We start from the raw sequence: 22,722 nt of genomic DNA on the forward strand, positions 1-22,722 counted from the left end.
TTACTGGCAGGAGGGTCAGAAATATTGCCTCTTCCCTGCCCCCTTTCCTCTTTACGTTATATCTAGTCAATTCTCAATTCCCCTCTGCTTCAGCTCCAGTTACCTCAAAAATAAACCTTCTCCGGAAAGCCTACCTTTATTACACATTTATCATTTTCCTCATACTTGGCACTGTTCAATCTAGTCAGCTGTGAAAATTAGGGAGGAATGATTAGAAATCCCTTAGTATCCTTTTGTCTCAAGTTACCCTTGTCATTCCTATTTAATGACACCTGTTCAGTGACACCTCTTAGGACATATAGCAAGATACTAAGCACCTTCATTTTTGCATAAAAGAAGGAAATCTAATTAACAGCATATGTAGTAATGATGCTCAAAACTTTGGCATGATCCAAAAGAAGTCTAAAAATTATACAAACATCCTAATGACCGAACTTCATATACTGAGGAGTCTCAGGATTCTTCTAAAGACCACTTTCCCTGTTAGATGCTTTTTTTTTCTTAGCACCATGGCCAAAAGTGGGGAAGAAGCTCAATAAGATAGAGTCTCCCTTCTTCAGACAGAAATATCTCAGGAAGATAGGTTTTTGTTTGTTTTCTCTAAATGCCTATGTAAGTTCTTTTACTGGCTCATCTATAGATATTTAGCAAATACTCCCTCTGTGCCAGGCACTGTGCTTACATGATGAAAAAAATCCAAACTCATCCCCTCCCTTCATAGAACTCACGCTCCAGGTGGTCTGGTACCATTTGGTACCACCTCCAGGTGATCACAATGGCAACCCACTCCAGTACTCTTGCCTGGAAAATCCCATGGATGGAGGAGCCTGGTAGGCTGCAATCCGTGGAGTCACTAAGAGTCAGACACGACTGAGCGACTTCACTTTCACTTTTCACTTTTGTGCACTGGAGAAGGAAATGGCAACCCACTCCAGTACTCTTGCCTGGAGAATCCCAGGGACGGGGGAGCCTGGTGGGCTGCCGTCTATGGGGTCGCACAGAGTCGGACATGACTGAAACAACTTAGCAGCCAGGTGATCATGCATTCTATTTCTACCATAGCACCATCACCAAGAATAAGGACTCATTCGCTTGTTGAATATGTGTCTTAAAGCTCAATTGAATGTACCTCAGACGTAACCATGGTGCTTGCTTATTGAACTTAGAGATATTTGTAACAGCGCCCCCCTACCCCCGCTGCCACACACACATACACACACACACACAAACACATTCTATTACAGTAAGCCTGGGATGGGGATCAGGTATCAGCATGTTTAACAAGCTTCCCAGATGATCGCCATGTGGATGACAGAAGGACAACACATTGAGAACACTGCCTCCATTTTTGCTCACAGCTGATTAGTATTTTGTACTTTCCCGGTAGTCAGTGGTAAAGAGCTGCCTGCCAACACAGGAGTCACAGGTTCAATCCCTGGGTTGGGAAGACCCCCTGGAGGAGGAAATGGCAATCCACTCCAGTATTTTTGCCTGGGAAATCCCATGGACAGAGGAGCCTGGCGGGCTACAGTCCTTGGAGTCACAAAGACTCAGACACGACTTAGCTACTAAACAACAAGGATAATTAGTATATCATATATTTTAATTTAAGGCAATTAACATTTGTTCAGTCTTTTCTGGATCCAAAAAAGCAGATGCTCAGCATTTTCTTCATATAAGTCTAAACACAAACCAAAGTTGACTGTTCTGTGGTTAATTTGGGTCTTTCGGCCATATTAATAGCCAATTGCTGTGCAATCGAACAGAACAGATATGTGGTCAATTCAACCAGTAAGATGCCCAACAAAATAACTGAGCTGATGGTGCCATGCTGACACTGAGACATGTCCAAAATCTGGCAAGTCGCAACAAGGACAGTTTTTTGTTCTTTCCTAATCATGGTGACAAGCTTAAAGAAGAACACACTAGTCAGGGGTCTCCAACCCCTGGGCTATCTGTAGTTATAGCCACTCCCCATTGCTCACATGATCTCCTGAGTTGTACCTCCTGTCAGATCAGCAGTGTATAATAAATGTAATGTGCTTGAATAATCCTTGAATCATTCCAAAACCATTCCCTCCCCTGCTGCCCTATCTGTGGAAAAACTGTCTTCCATGAAACTGGTCCCTGGTGCCAACAAGGTTGGAGACCCCTGCTCTAAGTAATTTCCATTGAAATGGTTTAATTTTTTGATCCACCAATGGCTGATTCAGATCTGAGTGTTGGCAACTAACGATGACAAGGAATATTTATGTCCTCATCCCTAAAAGACCATAATGACGTCAACTTATTTGAAGACTGAATGACATAATATGTAAAAATGCTGATGACATCGCTCCAGTAAGTGCTCAATAAATCTTTTCTCTACAGAATTATCTAGAATTCATAGAAGTTAATCTGTATTAAAAATCATTAAGTAGCTGTGATAGTACTATATATGACACTACCAAAAACCAAAACAAAAAGAGAAACTAAGAGAAAACAGGTTTTATGAACTATCATTTTTTACACCTTATTTCCTAGAAGTTGTTCGTTTTTGTAAGAGGTTTTGGCTTTTTAAAAATGTGCTCCCTTACCTTTGCGTGGCATTGCACTTTTCAAAGCTCTTTCCCAATCATTATTACATTTGATATACCAACACTATAAGGAAATATTATTACTATTAGACAGATGAGGAAACAAAGGCCTTGAGAATATAGATATGTGATTCACTCAAATTCACCCAGTTCATGAAGTAAGTGCCTCAAGTAGATACTAAGTTTCTCGAGCAAGTCCAGTTCACCCTGTGTACAGGTTGTTTAATAACTGAGGTCATGCTTGAGTATCAATAAATGTGTTTGAATTTCAACAGCCTTTCCATTCAGGCCTTGAAGCCAAGACACTTTCATGCAGAAACACCTCTGATCTTCGCGTGAAATGCTATTTCAACCAACATTTATTCAACTGTTTTGATTGTTCTGTTATACCCAGTGCCACCCACACAGTTTTTTAAAAATAAATGTAAATCTTTGTATTATCTTCAATACACATTGCTTTGTTCCTTTTGTGGAAGAAACAGGAATTAAGAATGCTATAGAGAAGAAGTCTTCTAGTCATAAAATCACATAGTTTAAAGTTACTGGCCTTATATTAAATCTCAGAACTGTTCTTAGCAAAGAGACCCTATTTTGCTCTTGGAAATACCTTTATCATAACTTCCCAGATAGGGGCACTTGCCCCAGTGCACTAAGCAAACCAGAACACACACAAAAGAAATTACTCACTCTGTGCCCAGATTTTATAGACTTAGATCAAAAACCATTTGGCTTTGACCATCTCATAACTTAATTCTTTTTTTTTCTTTCTCTTCAAACTTCATTCATTTAAATTCCTTCTATATTTACACATTCAACCAAATTCCCTCCAGTTGGAGGCATGTTCAGTTCCTCCTAGTTTCTGTCTTGGTTCTGCCTTCTAGTTACTGTTCAGTACATCTAAAATTCTATCTGGGTAACCTCCCTTCTGGCTTGAATAAACCCTGGCTCCTTCCCTCCTGTATGTCATCCCATGGTCAGCCACCTCATTTCAGAGTAGTCTTTTATATGCATGACCTAGAAGAAGAAGAATTGGAGATTATTTTCATGGACCAGTAAGCATAGCATGGAGCTTCTTGGGAGGCAGATTTATTAACTTCTTAGGTGCAAGATCTATACTGTGGCTAATTTTCTAGATTGCCTTGAGAGTCTACACATTGGTCTGTCAAAAGAGAATCTTACAATATTGTAAAGTAATTAGCCCCCAACTAAAATAAATAAATTTATTAAATAAAAAATAAAAAAAATAATGAGGAAAAAAAAGAGAATCTTATGTGAGGGCTGCATTCTTTGCAAGTATAGTAGGGACAAACAAGGCCACCCCTAAAATTTGTGCCAACATTTGTGGAGCCTTGAGCAAGGATTCAAATGGAGACCTGCCTGTTTCCAGACCCCCTTCTCCTCCCTGTGCTGACTGTCCATGAAGGGCTTCATATGGATGTTCCTAGATACACCAGCCAAGCCCTATCCATATACCATGCCCTCTCACCCCTAGAGAACACCTGTCCTTTGGCCATTGCTTGCTCAAGCCTTGTGGTGCATATGTTAGCAACATATTTTCTATGAGGCAGAGTCCTACATAGCCTGGAAGTAGGCTCAAGCCCTATGGACAGGGAATTCCAGGCTCCCTGAAAGCTGGTCTCGTGGGGGTTGGAGATGCAAACTCCAGGTAGGCCTATACCACTGGCCCAGTGGACATCTTGCCCCAAGGAAAGAGTGTGACTGTAAGAAGACCACGTGGGGCCATTCAAAATGGGCTCAAAGGAGACTTTCATTGCCCAGATGTAAAGGTGATAATAGTGTCTTGGAGTTTTTAGTATTGTTAAGGCCTAACCATCTAGTGCTATAGAAAATAGATAGGAGATAAGGGTCTTGTGATTCAGGTGAGATGTTATCAGGCAGTGAAATGAAATAGAGGATGAGATGGGCAGATTTAAAGGTTACAAAAATAATATGAAGAATGAAAATACTTTATGACGGCCTGACCTATATTATTCTGTGCCTGGGTTCTGTCTGAATTTTCAAGGACACTTAGTTTTTTTCAATGGTTTGTTAAAACTAGGATACTACTGTGTTCTTCCTTTGTTTTATTTTCATAATGAGTTTAGTGTACATGTACATTAAAGTCACATACACTGGTATCAGAAGGTGGCCCTTTCCTTGATTTTTTCAACTTCATTCCTTGCCCTGGTCATTTCTATTTCTTCCTCATAATGCCTCAGGCCTGGGAAAGTTTAAGGTGATGTACATGACTTGAGACATTATGATAATAGATCAGAAAGTGCTTGGTAATGGGTAAAGTTCTATACAAATGTCAGTTGTTGACTATCTTAGCAGGCAGCATCTTTCTGTAGCAGACTTGCTCCAAATAGTACATCTCACTCAACACCAAAAGGGAATTTTGAGCTAGGGCCTTGACTCAGCTTTACAGAATGTAGAAAGGAAAGAAAGGTAACATCTAGTCAATAGAATAGAATGTAGATTTTCTTTTCTTTCCTGCTCTGGGGAAAAAAAAATGGATTGAGGAACTAGTAAATTGATTTGCTAATCTCTTGTATGATCAACTGCATATGTATTATCTGTGAAAACTCTTTGCATTCATATGTGAACACAAAATTGATATGAGAATTGCTTTAGATAAATAGATAGATAGACAGATGAGAGTTAGAAGCAGAAAGGGAGAAATTCAAATTAATAACTCCTCCTCTTCCCTATACCTCCCCAGCTTGGAAAATATAGGCCTTGAACAAAAATATCTTTATTCTGTATATAGTTATGTAATCAGTTGTCATTTCAAATGCATAGCACAATAAGAAATCTCTTCTCCCTTAGGGATTTGCTATTGGCATCCTTTTTATCACCACAGTTGGGATGGATGGATGACACTGCTGGGAGGAGAATTCTGAGTTTAAATCCTAGGAAAAACATTGTCACATATGTTTGCAGTATATAATATTGTTTCAACCTACTAGATTTCAACCTTTTTATTCTATGTGATCTATCTGAAGGCTATGACAGGCTCCTTCTCTCAGTAAAGATAACTTCTTGCAGTATAGATTCTTAATTAGGAATAGTTATCAGAATGGATGTGGTAGAGTGGGTACAGTTTGGAAAAGCTCCCCTCCAGGTGGTTTTGATATGCCTCCCAACACACACATATACACACACATACACATGTCTTGACATTACTGTTGTAACCATTTTTATTCTATGCCTAAACAAGTGCTCCTGAAATATACATACTCTGAATATTTTTTTGTCTTGATTGAAACTGTTCCTCGTAAAAGCAGGTGACACTGAATGACCTTTCTCATATTTAAAACGATCACTTTTCTTCCAGCCATAATCCAATAAAAGAATTTGTGTTTTCTGAACAAATCATATTTTAAAATTCAGCAAGGATAAAAACTTTCAGGAATATTTTATTAAAACATTTACTCTTGCATACAAGGCAAGTTGCTTAGTGGTAAGAGGCAGCTGTGCAGTTCAGATGAATCTACAAATGTACACCCCCTTTAGAAATTAGTTTCTAAACCATGCTGTGTACTTGAGACTCAGCATTCATTATGGGCAACATTATGTGCACCTAATACATTGTGACATGAAAAGTCACAATACTCTTGAGGATTTTCTGCATCACCATGGGAGAACCAAAGCCTAGTGACTAAAACAAGAGACAAAGAATGGATCATTCTGTGATTTACTCCCATTCTAGCTTCTATTTTATCTCATGACCCTGAAAGAGATTATTGCTCTTCTTGTCTGTAATCTGGGTTTCCCTGCTGCCTCAGACGGGAAAGAATCTGTCTGCAATGTGAGAGACCCAAGTTCAGTCCCTGGGTCAGGAAGATCCCCTGGAGAAGGGAATGGCTACCCACTCCAGGATTCTTGCCTGGTGAATTCCATGGAGAGAGGAGCCTGACGAGCTACAGTCGATTGGGTTGCAAAGAGTCAGTCATGAATGAGCAGCTAACACTATCTGTAATATGAAGATACTTATTCTATATGTTTGCTTTGTATGTGTATTGGAGCAGAGATTCTGAATTGTGTTCACTAAATCCTGAGGTTCCTTAAAGATATCTTAATGTCTTCCAAAGAAGCAAGGGGATATTAAATAGGCTTGAGTGTCTTCACCATTTTGTATCTGTTTTATATAAACAGGGGGTCTAAGTAAGATTTCATTTGAACAAAAGTTGTTGTGGTAGATATATTAGTGTTCACCAAGATTCCAGTTTTCTCCTATGAGGCAGAGGGCCCCTTTGTAATTAGGTGTGACCACATGACTTGATTTGGCCTATGACATGTGAGCATATGTTAGGTGTAACATTTCTAAGGGGAAGCATTTAAGAACCACTACATAATTCTCCAAGTTCTTTTATCCTGTCTTGGAAGACCCTGAAAGAAAAGCCTCATATCATGATGGCAGTGTTCTATTTGGTGAACAGAGCATTGCCTCCTGAATTACACTGGACTTGTTACTTGAATGAGAAATAAGCTTCTGTTGTTTCAAGCCACTGAGAGCTGAGGGCTCATTTGTTACCCAATCTAACCTATACTGACTAGTACAAGTGTCCCTTCAGAGCTACTGTTATAATGGAAAGAGCTGATATCAGGAGAACTAGGTCTAGTTTCAGCTCTGCTCCTGACCAATGCTGTGACTTCAGTCAAGTCACTCATTTCTTTGAGCTTCAATTTCCTCTTATTTAAAGAAGCAGAAATAAGTAAGCTGCATGCTTCATATAATATTTAGGAGATAAAATGTTTATATTAGATATAAAATAGTAATTATTTACTTATTTTATAAACTCTAAGCCAATATAAATGTTTGCAAATGGAAATGTCTCAAAGGGGAAGGACAAAAGACCAAATTCCAAATGTTTTCTCCCAAGTTCCAAGTGCCTAGTGGGAGTTCCACCGTACTTCCCCTGGTGGAACTATCTTATGTAAAGGAGGTATCAGGCTTCCCTGGTGGCTCAGTGGTAAAGAATCTGCCTACCAATGCAGGAGATGTGGGTTTTTTCCCTGGGTCAGGAAGGTCCCTTGGAGGAGGAATGACAATCGACTCCAGTACTCTTCCCTGGGAAATCCCATGGACAGAGGAACCTGAGGTGCTACAGTCCAAAGGATTGTGAAAGAGTTGGATATGACTTAGTAACTAAAAAGCAACAACAAAAAGAGGCATCATCCCTTTTCCAAGCCACTAGTATACCTAAATCTGGCTCACTTATTTTACTGAGGATCCACCAAGAAATAATACTTCCTATTGAGATTTGACTACACACACTTACTAGAAAGAAATGTAAGGCATGTCATGATCAAAGAATTTAGAAGGCAATAAACTTTACAAAGAATGAAGAGAAGTGAAAAGCAAGGGAGGAAGGGAAAGGTATATCCAACTAAATGCAGAGTTCCAAGAAGAGCAAGGAGAGACAAGAAGGGCTTCTTCAATTAACAGCACATAAAATTTGAAGAAAACAACAGAAGGGGAAAGACTAGAGATCTCTTCGGGAAAATTAGAAATATCAAGGGAACATTTCACCCAAAGATAGGCACAATTAAGGACAGAAATTGTAGAGACCTAGTAGATGCTGAAGAGCTCAAGAAAGGATGGAAGGAATACACGAAAGAACTGAATAAAAAATATCTTAATGAACCAAATTACTCTGATGGTGTGGTCAGCCACTCAGAGCCAGACATTCTGAAGTGTGAAGTCAACTGGGCCTTAGGAAGCACTGCTGTTAATAAAGCTAGTGGATACAATGGAATTCCAGTAGAACTATTCAAACTAAAGGATGATGCCTTCAAGGTGTTGCATTCAATATGTCAGCAAATCTGGAAGACCCAGCAGCGGCCCAGGACTGGAAAAGGTCAATCCTCATCCCAATTCTCAAGAAGGGTAGTACTAAAGAATGTGCTAACCATCAGACAGTTGCACTCATCTCCCATGCTAGTAAGGTCATGCTTAAAATCTTTCATGCTAGGCTTCAGCATTATGCAAACCAAGAACTTCCAGATGTCCAAGCTGGGTTTAGAAAAGTAAGAGGAACCAGAGATCAAATTGCCAACATTTGCTGGATCATAGAGAAAGCTAGGGAATTCCAGAAAAATATCTACTTCTGTTTCATCAACGGTGCTAAAGCCTTTGACTTTGTGGATCATAATAAACTGTGGAAAGCTCTTAAAGAGATGGGAATACCAGACCATCTTACCTGTCTCCTGAGAAACCTGTATGCGGGTCAAGAAGCAACAGTTAGAACCCTGTATGGAACAACTGATTGGTTCAAGATTGAGAAAGGAGTACAACAGAGCTATCTGTGGTCACCCTGTTTGTTTAACCTATATGCTGAGCACATCATGAGAAATGCCGGGCTGGATGAGTTACAAGCTGGGATCAAGATATATGGGAGAAACATCAACAACCTCAGATATGCAGATGATACTACTCTAATGGCAGTAAGAGAAGAGGTACTAAAGAGCCTCTTAATCAGTCAGGGTGAAGCAGGAGAGTGAAAGAGCTGGTTTAAAACTAAATATTATCATATGTGAAACAGAACACCATTCCAGGTTCGATGCATGAGACAAATGCTCAGGGCTGGGGCAATGGGATGACTCAGAGGGATGGGATGGGGAGGGAGGTGGGAGGGGGGTTCAGGATGGGGAACACGTGTAAACCCATGGCTGATTCATTTCAATGTATGGCAAAAACCACTACAATATTGTAAAGTAATTAGCTCCCAACTAAAATAAATTTATAAAAAAAAAGAATAAAACTAAATATTAATAAAACCAAGATCATGGCATCTGGCCCCATTACTTCATGGCAAATAGAAGGGAAAAAGGTGGAAGTATTGACAGATGCCTCTTCTTGGGCTCTAAAATCACTGTGGATGGTGACTGTAGCCATGAAATCAGAAGATGCTTGCTTCTTGGTGGCAGAAAAGCTATGAAAAACCTAGACAGTGTTGAAAAGCAGAGACATCACTCTTGTCGACAAAAGTTTGTATTGTCAACGCTATGGTTTTCCCAGTGATCACATACAGTTGGGAGAGCTGGACCATAAAGAAGGCAGAGTGCCAAAAAATTGATGCCTTTAAACTGTGGTGCTGAGAAAACTCCTGAAAGTCCCTTGGGCAGCAAGATCAAGCCAGACAATCTTAAGGGAAATCAACCCGAATATTCACCGGAAGGGCTGATACTGAAGCTGAAGCTCCAGTATTTTAGTCATCTGATGCAAACAGACAACTCACTGGAAAAGTCCCTGATGTTGGGAAAGATTGAGGGCAGAAGGAGAAGAGGGTTTCAGAGGATGAAATGGCTGGATGACATCACCAATGCAATGGACATGAACTTGGGCGAACTTTGGGAGATGATGAGGGATAGAGAAGCCTGGCATGCTGCAGTCCATGGGGTCGCAAACAGTTGGACATGACTGGGTGACTGAACAACAAAACTTTACAAAGCTTGTAAAAGACCAAAAGACAAAGATAGAATTCATGGCTTTTCTGTATTATGACAAAATTACTACAAAATGGATTCCAAGGACACTGAAATTTGGATATTTCAGTTTCACATTTCTCTTGCAGTGACTTCATATGTTCAAAGGTAAAGAGCAAATACCTACTTCCTGAACTGTGTAAATTTGTATGTCGTGGAAGGTATACATAGGGGAAAGACAATCTCTCCCCCTATTCATTTCTGAATTACTAGCTCCTATTTTTGCCCGCTATAGGCAGCATCAGGTGATATTTTGAGCTTATACATTGTCAGCTTTCTGAAGGGGTCTAAAGCAATACAATGAAACTGCTGTAGGATTTTCAAAAAAAATTATTCTGGGCATCTTTATTTCAATTATCAAGACAAAAAGAGATATCCATCTCTTCTCTAATGGGGAGATTATGTGCCTGTGTTAACTTGGGATAGAGAATTGAAAGCATCGTGAGCTATTGTGAGCAAGTTCCCACTCACAAATTGATTATAGGAAATATTGATTATTATCTTCTGGTCACCCACAGTAAGCACAACCTAGTACTTACCAGTATTATCTTTATTGCCTAGACTGCCCTTGGGTGATTCTAGGATAAAATTTATACCTGAATTTTTAATATCCACTTCCTATGGTGACTGTATATTTATAACCATAGCCATACATTTTCCTTACTTTCATGCTTACTTGGCTTTGAGCATCAATCTTATGTATTCAAGGGTCATAGTCCTTAGGCACATTGTTGCTTTTTCCTGTACCCCGGCTGAATTATTTCTCCCAGTCTCAACTCTTTGTGTGCTTCTGCACTCTAGGTTTCCACTACACTTAACTCCCAGTGAGGGCAACCAAGGGTTACATGAGCATGAGACGGAGGCAAGTCTGAGTTACAACTTTTGATGAATTTCATTTCCCCACTCCAGGTCCACTAGAAATGATGAAACACAGTTCCTTTGGTATTGCCACACTTTTGATTAAGCATGTTAAAAGAATTACTGGCTGCAATTGAAACCCCTGGCAACAGTTGTCTTACAATTTCACTTGTTACCTGTCTTGCTCAAAACCGAAGGTTTGAGATACATGTGAGAGAAGAAAGAACAGCACTGGTTCAAGGATCTGCAAAGCTATCTCCTTTGAAAGCTTAATTTTTAAAAAGTTGATCTTGGCTTGGGAGACTCTTATTTCTTCAACAACTATGTCAGTCTAATTTTCCACCCTATCAGATTAAGCTTTTTTTCCCCTTTTATTGTAAACGATTTCCCACCATATCCTTATTTGATCTGCCAACTTGTACGATCTATGGGTCCTAGGGGGGACTGGGGAAGGCAAGTTCTACTATACAGAAACCTCTTGTGTGTTGGCCACAGCATAATTGTATTTCTGCTTTACACCTATATCATGGTTGGGTAAACAAAGTTATACCCGATGGTGAATGAGTAATCCTTTTCAGTAGTATCAATTTCCAGAGCTTTGGCCCCATGAAATGAAATATCTGTTAGTATGTTTACCATTACCAGTCCAACTCATAAGATGGTATTGATTAGATTTTTTTTGCACTGCAAAAATACCATTTTAAACCAGAGTGAAATCAATATGAGTGTGTATTTTTTATATACAAATTGGATTTAGCTCAAAAAGAATATTCTTCATTGGAGCAGAAATAAACCTGCAAAGAAAATCTGATAAAGCATCCTAAGATGAAAAAAAAAAAATAAGTTTATCCTTCCTGGTGCTTCAGTCCTTTCCCCTGACTATTAATCTGAGCTCAGTCTTTGCTGTCTGAGTGGAGATCTCTTTTCTGCTCAAAGCAGATCAATGTTTGCACAAATTAGGACTTGAGATAACATCATCGGCGTGCAAATGCCTTCTTTAGATTTAAATGACACAATAGCGTTCCATTCAGTTCTTTGGGAAGCTGCACAAACCGAAGTACAAAACAGTCAGCAAGGCTCCTGACAGCAGCGCGCTTACTGTAAAGCATAGAAGCTCTTTTTCTTGGAGCACTTAATGCTTCAGAAACATCCCACCAGATGGGGTAGGATTATTTCCAGAAAGCAATTAAGGCAGTTACTGGAGCGATGGTAAGGCATCACTGTGAGTAAGCAAATAGCAAAGTTGCAGCCCCTCAACTTGTACTAGTTTTCATTTGATTTGGTTAAAGCTGAAGTTCAGAGATAATGAATATGGCTTTGGAAAGCTGAAAAGTGAGGTATATTAACTCTGAATGTGGACTTCCCTTGCATGAGGAAGACTGCAGCTTATTCCCAAAATAATTTTATAAGCATTGGGCTAAAGCTAAAGACAGCATTCCCTAGTTCCCTTATAAAACTAACAAGAAGCACTTTACTATAAAATCCCAGAGCTCTTGTGCCTGGGTTCCTCACATAGGAAGTGCTCACTCAGTGTTAGATGACTGACTCCTCTTAGATATCAACTGATTCACATATATACTCTTTCTCATACCTGCTACTCCCATAGTCTTCCCCATCTCAGAAAATGCAATTTCAAGTCTTTCAGTTGCTCACACCAAAACTTGTGAAGTCATCATTCTCTCTCATATCCACATCCACCTTATCAGCACATCCTACTGGCTCCATCCTCAAAATATATCCAGAATCTGACTACTTCTCACCACCTACGCAGCTACTGTCCTGGTCCCAGGCCACCCTCATCTCTTACCTGGATTATTGCAGTAGCCTCTATCTGCTTCCTCTAGAGTCTGTTCTTAACACAACAATCCTTTGTAAATCACATCGTGTCACTTTTCTGCTCAGAACCTTCCATTGTCTTCCCATTTCAGAGTAAAAGCTGACTTCCTTACCACGATTTACAAGGTTCTACACAATCTGTTCTCTCCTGCTCCCATGACCTCTCTGCCACCATCTCCTGCTGCCCCCTCACCCCCTCATTCACTCTTCTCTACCTACACAGTTTGGACTCTGTTCTTGTTATTCCTCAACACTCTGGGCCTTTCTGTTTGCTATTCTTTCTGCCTTTCCCCCAAAATGGCTTCAAGGCTTTCTCACTTCAAGTATCTGTTCAGTGAAAACATTATTAATAATTGATACATTATTAGAGAAAGCTTCCTCTGTAAAATGGCAGCTCCTCACCCCCTGCCACTCTATCTCCTTACCCTGCTTTAAGTTTTATCACAGCAGTTATTGCCCCCTGAAATATTCTATATTCGTTTATTTATTTTCTTCCATACCCATGCCCCCTCCACTGAAATGTATGTATATACATTTCAGGTCATAAGCTCCACAAAGTAGAAACTATTTGTTTTGGTCTTTGCTGTATCTCCAATGCCTGGAGAAGTACTTGGCACATCATAAGTTCCCAACCAATGTTTGTTATCAAATGAATCTACCAGATCATGAAAATGACCGTGATCTTATCTCACTCCCTTCCTCTCCTTTCTCCTTGTTTCCTTTGTCCTTCACCTCCTCTTTCCCTTCCTTCTCTTCTTTATCACATCTGTTACATATTGAGAACCTGTTGCCAGGTACTGTTACAAATACTGCTCTAACTCTTTTCATCATGATGAGCTCTGTAAGGTATAGTGTCCTCGTGTTAATGAACAAGCAAGTTGAAGCCCAGAAAATAATGTAATTTGCTCAAGATGACTCAAATAGTATATTAGAGCTATGGCCTAAACCATAGCCTGATTCCAAGACTCACGCTCCTTCCACTCCTGCAAGCCTACTGACTTTGTCAGCTTATCCTCCTGGCTACCTTTTCCCTCTGCTATTCTCCCTCTAGCAGCTGGAACATTTATAAAATCCAGGAATGTTTGATCCACACAAAATCTTTGTCATTAACTCATCTAATAATCTTGCTTCCTCTCCTTCCTTCCCTACCTTCCACCATTTTGCAGTTGGTGAAACCAAAGCTCAGAAATATTGACACTTGGGGCTTCCCTGGTGGCTCAGTGGTAAAGACTCTGCCTGACAATGCAGAATACATGGGTTCCATCGCTGGTCCAGGAAGATCCCACATGCCACAGAGCAACTAAGACCATGTGCACAACTACTAAGCCTGTGCTCTAGAGCCTGGGAACCACAACTACTGAGCTCACGCACCACAACTATTGAAGCCCGCATGCCCTAGAGCCTGTGCCCAAGCCACCGCAATGAGAAGCCCATGCTCTGCAACAGGAGGGTAGCCCCCAGTCTCTGCAGCTAGAGAAAAGCCCACACAGCACCAAAAACCCAGCACAGCCAAAAATTAATATTAATTTTTTTTAATATTAAAACCTGTCCAATTGTCTCATGAATAATCAGAGGCAAAGTGAGGGCTAGAACCTTCTTATGTCCAATCTTGTATTCTCAGTGGAACACTTACACATCTCTTAATAGCCAGTAAGGCAGCGTGAGTTTACTGAGAAGGGATTCAGATGAAGAGGGTAAAGGTTCTTAAGGAAAGAAAAGACAGATTGAAGAGTGCTTGCTCTCTTCACACTGAACCAGTGGTTCTAAAATATTAGAATGCATGAAAATTATCTAGGATATCATTAAAAGGCAAGTTCCCCTGCCCTGCCCCCACATTTGACTCAGTAGATCTGGAATAGGGACCAAGAATTTACATATTTAGCTGGATCTTCAGCAGGTGGTCTGGAGACCATACTTAGTTAAACTCAATAATCCAAACTAAGTTTAGGGTGACAGCATATGGTCTTGTTGCAAAGGTGCCATAGAAATTATTTTTAAAAAGAAAAACATCACATTGCTCCATTTAAGAAAGCTTGAAGAAAATCAAGTTGTCATTTCCATACTGAAAATAGTTTGGAGTGGTTTATAAATTCTGGATGTTAATACACACTGCCACAATAAGAATTCAGCTTTTCAAGTCAGCAAAAGTAACACAAGATGAGAAAAAGTCTGCTTGGTTTGATATAAGATGACACAAGTATGTATGCTAATTAAGAGCCTCTCACTTAATAGGAACTGTGCATTTATTAATGATGCATGACATTGGCATTCCAGTGGAATAGTAGATCATGTTCCATATTATCCAATGCATTGTATTACAGTAAACACCCCAAGGATTAATAATGTTTCATTATCAGAAAATGGAGTTTAAAATCACTGTTAGGTTACTGGACAAGTGACATCAGTCCTCAGAGGCTGAAAAATACAGACAACACTGAGAAAAGCAAACATTACCGAAGACAAAATTAGCAAAGCAAAACCAGTACTGTATTCATAAATGTTAGGTAGCTGTGCTTTCGATATTGGAAAAAGATACCAAAGATTAGAAAATGGAATTTTCTCCCAAAGCTTACCAACAATTCTCTTACCCCTTGACTCCATATATAGCAGATGGTCCCATAGGTCACACCTGGAGGGAGAGAGGAGAAAAGAAGTTTCTATGTGTGATTTTTAAAGTAAAACTTTCTGTTGGACCTAAGAAAGGACAAAACTCTTCTTATGCACATGAAGTCACCTAGTCAAAAGTAGTAAAATTCACTCCTTTTATTATCTGTACTGAAAGAAAACCCCATCTACTGTGGTGAAAATGGTATCGAATTTAGAGAACACTTTGAAAACTTATACTCTAGATATTAAAGGCCAATTTTCCAAAATGCAGCCTTTTTTTTTTTTTTTGGTTAGACTCCAATTGATTTTTCCAAGAAAATTCGGAGCCTGACACTTTGACTTCACAGTACTTCCTGGAGCTCTGTCCTCAGGGCTTTTTTTTTTTTTCTCACAGGCTAGAGTTTTTATTTTTTATTTGAGATGGCCAACTAGGGTATCAAAGAAAGCAATTTAAGTTGTTAATAAAGTCTCCAGAAGGCCTTGAGAGTTCTGCTATCTCTCAAGTTATACAGAGGACCGGTATCTCTCTTCACACGCTCAGGGCTTTTTTAATGAGCTTCATGTAGGGGAATGTAACATTGATCCTAAATGGGTTATCATATTTGTCCTGGGTCTAGAGGTGTTCTTCAGAAATAGAAAGGGCATAAAGGGGAGAGATAGGAAGGAAATGATATGTGACAGTCAGTGTGCTAAATACTTTCATACACATCACCTGTGGAAAACATCACTTTTAAGCAGCTATTTTTATCTCATTTGCCAGATTAGGAAACTAAGATCAATTTCTGCAAGTCCACACACCTAGAAGATGGCAGATCCAGGATTCAAATCTGTCTGTCCATCATTAAAGCTCATACTCTTCCTGTATAGTAAGATTATTTTGGTTTATTGTTTAAGCTTTCAAAGTGTCTTTACATATTTACACCTTATTTTTTATATTCCTATAAATTAGTAGGTGCTAGCATAAGCATACTCCTTTTGCAAATGAAGACAGAAACTCAGAAAGACTAAATTCCATGTCTAAGTTCACGGGGTTGATAATTAGACCTGGGACGCCCAGCTGGGTCTCTTGATTCTACCTCGCACATCAGAGACTTTGTACCTAAAGATGATTTTCTATCCCAGCACCTTAAGAATCATTTGGGGCATTTTAATTCAGAAAAGTAAAGAATTCAATCCCTTGACAGAATAAAATTTAGGGGGGGAAGCAATGTGATTCTGTTTGAGGAAGCCAACATTTGAAGACATCTCGTACATAGAGAGATATTAAAAATATAGGACTGGGCCTACTCCACATTAGTACTCTCTTATGTCATTGTTAGCTTCCGAAATAAAAATATAATCAAGAGAATATGCCAAGGGAATAGAAGGTGTCTAAGTAGAAGAATTTCCTATGACAGCTGAGCAATCCAAATGTCAAGGCAGAGCAGAGGCCCCTTCATTTTTGAGGAGAAACTGTTGATTTTGAGATGGCACCATATTACTATGTCTTTTTTCCATTATGCTGAATAATTTATGTAGATTAAGTAAATTTACAACAGAAGTTGGTGCAAAGGTGTGAGAATGAAAGAGGAATATAGTCAAATTAAAGGGTGAAAATGTTACTGTGGTAATGTAATGATTCTATTAAGTGTCATTTGCATATATTATAGAGCAAATAGCTTAAATGAAAAAGAAAAATTGGACACTATTAGTAGAATAACATCCCAACTTATTATTGGCTGTAGTAAGTATGGCACTGCAAGAGTCACCACTTTTTTGCTTTTGTCAACTCTGGTCACTTGAACAAAGTGACAAGAAGTCTTTTTTTTTTTTTTTTACTTTACAATATTGTAGTAGTTTTTGCCATACATTGACATGAATCAGCCATGGGTCCACACGTGCTCCCCATCCTGGACCCCCCTCCCACCTCCCTCCCCATCCCATCCCTCCGGGTCATCCCATTGCCCCAGCCCCGAGCATTTGTCTCATGCATCGAACATGGAATGGTGTTATGTTTCACATATGATAATATACATGTTTCAGTGCTATTTTCCCAGAACGTCCCACCCTCACCTTCTCCCTCAGAGTCCATAAGACTGTTCAATGCATCTGTGTCTCTTATTCTGTCTCACACATAGGGTTATCGTTACCATTTTTCAAATTCCATATATATGCATTAGTATACTGTATTGGTGTTTTTCTTTCTGGCTTACTTCACTCTGTATTATGGGCTCCAGTGACAAGAAGTCTTGTAAAGCTTCCATTTCATTGTGATGTACACTTGTACTAATTATATAGCAATGACTGTCTGAATTTAGATTGTACTTAAAAATAAAATTCCCTTTCTTGTCCAGCCAATCAGAATATAAGCATCTACCAGCTGCCACAGGGCATCTAAACTACTCTTGAAAGCAGTCCAGTGTAGGGGTTAAAAGTATGGGCTCTAGAGTCAGACTGTATGGGTTCAAATCCCTGCTCTAATGCCTGATAGTTATATGACCTTAAACAAATTGCTATGTCTTGATCCCTTCATCTGTAGAGTAAGGTTAATAACAGTGCCTCTATCATAGAGTGAAAACTAAGGAAAAGAATTCATTTAAATCATTTAGTACAGTGTCTAGTATCTAAAATTCCCAATACTAGCAATGGGTACTGCTATCATTATTCTTACTTAGTGCCTAGAGATCTACAGGTTGAGAATATGTGGTCTTGATAGCTGCAATAGAACCACTGGTTGTTTAATGATAGAAATGTATTCTCTCACAGTTCTGAAGGTTAAAAGTCTGAAATTCAAGTATCAACAAGTAAGCACTTCCTCTGGAGGCTCTAGAGGAAAAACCTTGCTTCTTCCAGCTTCTGGTATCTGTCAGCATTCTTTGGCTTTCACCTAACTTGAGGCTATGCTGCTGTCTTCACATGGCCTTCTCTTCTCTTCTCCCTTTCTGTCTCTTATATGGACACTTATCATTGGATTTAGGGCCACCAGGTTAATCCAGAATGATATTATCTCCAAATCTTTAACTTAATTACATCTGCAAAAACCCTTTTTCAAAATAAGGTCTAATTCCCAGGTTCTAGGGTTTACAATAAGGACATCATATTCTACTCACCACATGAGGTAAAACATCTGAAGTCTCATTGCCTTTGCCTTCATCAGCTCTTGGAGTGATACCTGCAGGGAGAGGACTTGTCCATTGAGGCTGCTATAATGAAATGCAACAGACTGGGTAACGTACAAACAACAGAAACTTATTTCTTAAATTTCTGGAGGCTGAGAAGTCCAAAATCAAGGCACTGGCAGATTCAGTTTCTGATGGGGGTCTGCTTTCTGGTTCATACCTGATTCCTTCTTGCCTCTTCTTCACATGGCAGCAGGGATGACCTAGCTCTCTATGGCCTCTTTCCTAAGGACACTAGTCCCTTTCATGATGGCTCCATTCTCGTGACCTAATTATCTCCCAAAGGTCTCACCTCCAAATACCATCACACTAAGAATTAGGACTTCAATGTATGAACTGAAGGTGGGGTATGGGGACACAATCTATAGAAGAGTTATACCATTTTTTCAAAGACATAATCTCATCAAAATTGTGAAAATAGCAAGGTTTTTCTTCAGTGGCCTATAACCTCTTCCTAGGCTCTTGCCTTCCCCTGTATGGCTCTTCTGTCCTTGTTCCTCTCCTCTACACATAGCACCCTCATTCTGCATAGGACACCCACCTGCCATCCTCCCCCAAATCTTCCTTACCCTGAGTAGCACCTCAGATTCAAGACATTTTTCTCCTTGCAAATTCTCAATAATCTTATTATTATTTATTTTTAACAATGCTTTGTTAGTACATTCACCTAAAAATCTAGTAAGGGAAATAATGTTGGCCTTATAATTAAAATTTGTGAGAAAATTGACACACTGTTGTTAAGGATTCTTTTCACTAGAATAGTCAGTGGCTTTTGAACTCCATTTTTGCAACAGAAACTTCCAATTGAATCTTCTTTACTGCCCCAGTGAATAAAACTGATAACAGTGGAGCTGCTCATATGAACATGGAGGTGTCTGAATTGTAACAGGATCATATCTTGATTTTTGAGATCTCAGGCACTAGCTGCAAAGGGCTAGCTGTCCTTTGACTCTAGAATCAATATATTTAACCCATTTCTAATGACCCTGAACAGATAGGATCTTCTCAACCTAAAGTCTATAATTATGTGCTACTGCTTTAAAGTTCTGATTAGTGATTTCAAATGATAAGCAAACTAGAGAACGTTATTATAATTTATTGAGAAGAGTAAAATTTTCAGCTTGGAGCATATTCAACTTTGCATTTATTCTGGCACCTCAGAAGTTTACTAAATTATACTTTCAGTGGGTTTTTTTCCCATCAGTAAAAGGTTACAGAATTTCTATGTAAATGGTTCATTTAAAGGAGAAAGCACAAAAACTTATTTCCCCCTGATTCCAATGCAAATGGTTTATCTTTTCAACCCCTCCTGCAAATACCCTAATGTCCCCTGTTCCATTGTGACTTCCTGGCAAAACCTGAACAATTATGTCATCTGTTAGCCTTGTCTCTGTCTGTACCCCACAGCCAAACTCTGTTGGAGAAAAATCACGATTTGGGTTGTTGTTGTTCAGTCAGTTAGTCATGTCCGACTCTTTGCAACCCCATGGACTGCAGCATGCCAGGTTTCCCCATTCTTCACTATTTTCCAGAGTTTGTTTGCTCAAACTCATATCTGTTGAGTCAGTGATGCCATCCAACCATCTCATCCTCTGTCATTCCCTTCTCTTCCTGGCCTCAATCTTTCCCAGCAACAGGGTCTTTTCCAATGAGTCAATTCTTCACATCAGGTAGCCGAAATATTGTAGCTTCAGCTCCAGCATCAGTCTTTCCAATGAATATTCGGGGTTGATTTCCTTTAAGATTGACTGGTTTGATCTCCTTGCTGTCCAAGGGGCTCTCAAGAGTCTTCTCCAGCACACAATTTGAAAACATCACTTCTTCAGCACTCAACATTTTTTATGATCCAACTCTCACATCCGTACATATCTACTGGAAAAGCCATAGCTTTGGTTATATGGACCTTTGTCAGCAAAGTGATGTCTCTGCTTTTTAATACGTTGTCTAGATTGGTACCATTTGGGTAAGTTGGTACCAGGAAAAATTCATGATTGCCAATCTCACCTGCCTCCTCAACAATAACATAGCTCAGCAATACTTTTATCAAATTTTCAACTTCCCCATTGTCCATTCTTTCTCAGTGGATGACCTTGCCTCCTGCTTCATAGAGAAAATAACCATCATATGAGAACTCTCTCAATTTCCTGCCGTCAAATCTTAAATAAGATTGTGTCTATTCCCATGCCCTCTTTCTTCCTCCTGTCGAAGGTCAGTCCTTCCACCTGTACTCAAAACCCTGCCCCTTTTCCATTTTCTCACATATGCGAGTTTAACCCCAAAGTTTCTACTAAATCTTTTTCAAAAGCTTTTAAACATGATCTTGTCTCTTTCATTTGAAAAAAAAATTTTAGTCGGCATCCCACATTCTCTGCTGGCTAGCCAAACATCTATTTCCTCCTTTTCGTGATTCAACTTCACTTCCCCACTTCCTTTCATTCATACTTTTGTTTTCATTTTGAAAGGCACAAGACTACAGAAAATTTTAAGTAAAGAATTTCCCCCTAGAACATGAATGATTAGGTTGTCAACCCATTTCCCTCAATTCCTTTATTGTGTATTTCCTAAAATCAGGATACTTTTCTACATAACCACAATAAAGTTATCAAAATAATGAAATTAGCATTCAGACATCACTGTCATCTAATTCTTAGACCCCATTCATGTCTTGACATTTGTCCCAGTAATGTTTCTTATAGCAAAAGGATCTGGTTCAAAATCAAGCGTTGCATTTTAGTTGTCATATCTCTTTATTTTCCTTCTTCTTGGAAAGTGCTTCATTCTTTCCTTGACTTTCATAACTAACATTTGTGAAGATTGTACCAGTTATTTTATAGAATGATTCTCAATGTTAGGTTTTTCTGATATTTCCTCATAATGAGATTTGGGTTATGCATCTTTGGCAAGAATATCACAAAATGAGCATTGTTCTTCTCATGGTATACCATCAGGTGGTGTCTGTCATTGATTTGTCCCACTACCCGTGAAGTTAACTTTGAATACTTAATTAAGATGATATCTGCAAGACTTCTCCACTGTAGTCTCCCTCTTTCCACTTGTAATTAATAAGCATTTTGTTGGGAGGTGCTTTAAAGCTATGTAAATCTTCCATTATTCATCAAACTTTCTATTTATACAGTCATTTATGTATATCTGTTTGAACTCATGGCTTCACCTTTAAGTCAATGGAGTATATTTGTTGGTATTTGTGTTTATTTTGATACTCAAATTGTTTTGTTTCAGCCAATGATAACCGCTTCAAGCTGGCTAGCTTTTGTGTCCTTTGGACATATCCTCATCATTCTTTGAGCCTTTCATTACTTTCTGGCACAGCGCGATGTCCCAGTCTCATTTTGTCCTTTCCCTGTTCTAACCCTGGAATCAGAATTTCTCCAGGGAGCTTGGTTCTTTTTGGTGTAATGGCATTTAGAAGTCAAGTTCTAGGCACAAGGATTGTTCATTGCTATTAGGATGTTACTATTCCTAGATTCTTGCAGTGTATAGGACTAGGGAATATACACATATGTTTACAATAATAATATACTTATTTTTATCTATAGTTCTTTATCAAAAGAAAACTACAAATTTCCATTAATAGCTCAATTCCAATCCAGCAACACAGGATTTATTCTAGTTTTCTCCTTTTTCATCTTTGTACCTCTCTTCTCTGACAGAGCTTAGCTTTAATTCTTTTATCCCTAATATATGTACTCTTAACATATCTTAATATATAATATAGGTACTTAATATTTGTCATTCATCAACAATTTGACTCGGGCTTCTACCCCACCCCATCACTCTACCAAAACAGCTGTCACTTAAGTTACAAGTGACCATCATTTTACTAAATACAATGGACACTTTTAAATCTTCATCATGTTTGACTTTTAGTAGCATTTGGCACAGCTCCGTATTTATGGAAAACTCTTCCATTGGTTTCTGTAATACTATTGGGTTGGCCAAAAAGTCCGTTCAAAATTTTCCATAACATCATATGGAAAAACCCAAATGAACTTTTGGCCAGCTCAATAGGTTTTTCTGATTTTCTTCTTACATCTGTGGCTGATTCCTCTCACTCTTCTTTGTTGAGTCTTCCTCTTCTACTTGACTTTTAAATGTTAAAGTTTCTCAGTCTTAGGCTCTATTCATTTCTCATCTTGGTCTACATTCACTCCCTTGGCTTCAATTACTGTTTCTAC

The 22,722-nt window shown here is 39.0% G+C and overlaps 1 protein-coding gene across 2 annotated transcripts in view; it reads left to right on the plus strand.

Moving 5' to 3' along the window:
* TENM1 (teneurin transmembrane protein 1) overlaps positions 1-22,722 on the plus strand; it is a 795,886-nt gene that overhangs the window by 537,539 nt on the left and 235,625 nt on the right. The window lies entirely within an intron of this gene.

This window comes from Giraffa tippelskirchi, chromosome X (genome assembly GCF_054371585.1).
Source record: "Giraffa tippelskirchi isolate mGirTip1 chromosome X, T2T-mGirTip1v1.2.pri, whole genome shotgun sequence".
Lineage (NCBI taxonomy): Eukaryota > Metazoa > Chordata > Mammalia > Artiodactyla > Giraffidae > Giraffa > Giraffa tippelskirchi.